General features: G+C 46.4%; 1 non-coding gene across 1 annotated transcript in view; it reads left to right on the forward strand.

Annotated features, from left to right (window-relative positions):
- Positions 1–869: 869 nt before the first annotated feature.
- The window catches only part of LOC125076724, a 1,903-nt gene continuing 272 nt past the window's right edge, over positions 870–2,500 (forward strand). Inside the window, exon 1 of the ribosomal RNA XR_007120640.1 lies at positions 870–2,500. This exon is cut by the window's right edge and continues 272 nt beyond it. This is a non-coding gene — a ribosomal RNA (small subunit ribosomal RNA).

Below are 2,500 nucleotides of genomic sequence, written 5' to 3' on the forward strand. Positions count from 1 at the left end.
TCGATTCGTCGTATCGCGTTATATTATACTTTACGTAGTGTAACAACCAAGTATGTACGTACGATTCGTCTCGACCGCTGGGGATATTCACTGACACACGTGAAAATGATAAAAAGATTCTTTTTCGTTCTGTAAAACTGTGCCGACCGACGGACGCACGTAGATCTCTCTGCCTCATGCGCTCTTCCTCTTATCGTCGTCGTCGTCGCTCTCGCTACAATCTATCCTCATGGAATAAATGTTGATTCATTGTAGTCGATCTGCGACGTCGCGACGATATGAGAAAACGTTAGAGACGGAGTTCTTAAAAGATTCAGTGTATTCGTATAGTGTGTATAATTTTTATATTATATATGAACGGTCGTTTCTAAAATTCTTTTTGTTAATTTTTACATTTATCATGTACAAAAAATACACAACCCGAGTATCGGTACGATCACTCAAACACCGGGCGTCGATCCCAATGTTTTACGATAATAATCGTTGAACAATACATACGTACACGTCGTGTGCGAAGTGTTATTTTGAAAAAAAAACTCGATCTCGTTTAGAACGTTCGAATTCGTGACCGTTATGTGTCATTATGTGAAGACGCCTCCGCCGCCGCCGCCGCCGCCGCCGCTGTCGTCGCGTTATATATTATAGCGCACGCACGCGCGCGCGCGTGCTTAAAGCGCGTTTTTGTCTCATATAAATTTTTATAAGAGTCAACCGTTAAAATCTATCGCGTCTAACGCGATCGACGATACGGTGAGACGCTCGTTTCATACTGTGCGTATATTGTACATGCATGCATAAGTTTGTGTGTATTTTATATGCGAATATGAAACGAGAAGAGTAATTGACGACTTCAACAAGTCTCGGTTAGCTCCCTGGTTGATCCTGCCAGTAGTTATATGCTTGTCTCAAAGATTAAGCCATGCATGTCTCAGTGCAAGCCGTATTAAGGCGATACCGCGAATGGCTCAATATATCAGTTTTGGTTCCTTAGATCTTACTCAGTTACTTGGATAACTGTGGTAATTCTAGAGCTAATACATGCAATCAGAACTCTGACCAGTGATGGGATGAGTGCTTTTATTAGATCAAAACCAATCGACGGAGGGCGTCTCGTCCGAAGTCGTTAATTTTGATGAATCTGGATAACTTTTGCCGATCGCATGGTCCAGTACCGGCGACGCATCTTTCAAATGTCTGCCTTATCAACTTTCGATGGTAGTTTCTGCGACTACCATGGTTGTCACGGGTAACGGGGAATCAGGGTTCGATTCCGGAGAGGGAGCCTGAGAAACGGCTACCACATCCAAGGAAGGCAGCAGGCGCGCAAATTACCCACTCCCGGCACGGGGAGGTAGTGACGAAAAATAACGATACGGGACTCTTTCGAGGCCTCGTAATCGGAATGAGTACACTTTAAATATTTTAACGAGGAACAATTGGAGGGCAAGTCTGGTGCCAGCAGCCGCGGTAATTCCAGCTCCAATAGCGTATACTAAAATTGTTGCGGTTAAAAAGCTCGTAGTTGCATTTGTGCGCCGCGCTGTCGGTGCACCGCATCCGCGGTGATACTGACACGTCTGCGGAGCATATCGTCGGTGAGCCGGCGGTAAAACGCCGGTTCAATATCAAAATCCTATCGCGGTGCTCTTCAGTGAGTGTCGAGATGGGCCGACAATTTTACTTTGAACAAATTAGAGTGCTCAAAGCGGGCTCAAAATGCCGCTTGAATATTTCGTGCATGGAATAATAGAATATGATCTCGGTTCTATTTTGTTGGTTTTCAGAACTCCGAGGTAATGATTAATAGGGATAACTGGGGGCATTCGTATTGCGACGTTAGAGGTGAAATTCTTGGATCGTCGCAAGACGAACATCAGCGAAAGCATTTGCCAAAGGTGTTTTCATCAATCAAGAACGAAAGTTAGAGGTTCGAAGGCGATTAGATACCGCCCTAGTTCTAACCGTAAATATGTCATCTAGCGATCCGCCGACGTTACTACAATGGCTCGGCGGGCAGCTTCCGGGAAACCAAAGATTTTGGACTCCGGGGGGAGTATGGTTGCAAAGCTGAAACTTAAAGGAATTGACGGAAGGGCACCACCAGGAGTGGAGCCTGCGGCTTAATTTGACTCAACACGGGAAATCTCACCAGGCCCGGACACCGGAAGGATTGACAGATTAATAGCTCTTTCTTGATTCGGTGGGTGGTGGTGCATGGCCGTTCTTAGTTGGTGGAGCGATTTGTCTGGTTAATTCCGGTAACGAACGAGACTCTAGCCTGCTAAATAGGCGTCGTCATTTAGGTGTGCTCGATTTCGGTCGAGCAACTCACTGGCGGCGTATTAAAATTCTTCTTAGAGGGACCGGCGGCTTCGAGCCGCACGAGATTGAGCAATAACAGGTCTGTGATGCCCTTAGATGTCCTGGGCCGCACGCGCGCTACACTGAAGGAATCAGCATGTTCTCCCTGGCCTAGAGGCCCGGGCAACCCGTTGAAACT

Source organism: Vanessa atalanta, unplaced genomic scaffold (genome assembly GCF_905147765.1).
Source record: "Vanessa atalanta unplaced genomic scaffold, ilVanAtal1.2, whole genome shotgun sequence".
NCBI classification, from domain to species: domain Eukaryota; kingdom Metazoa; phylum Arthropoda; class Insecta; order Lepidoptera; family Nymphalidae; genus Vanessa; species Vanessa atalanta.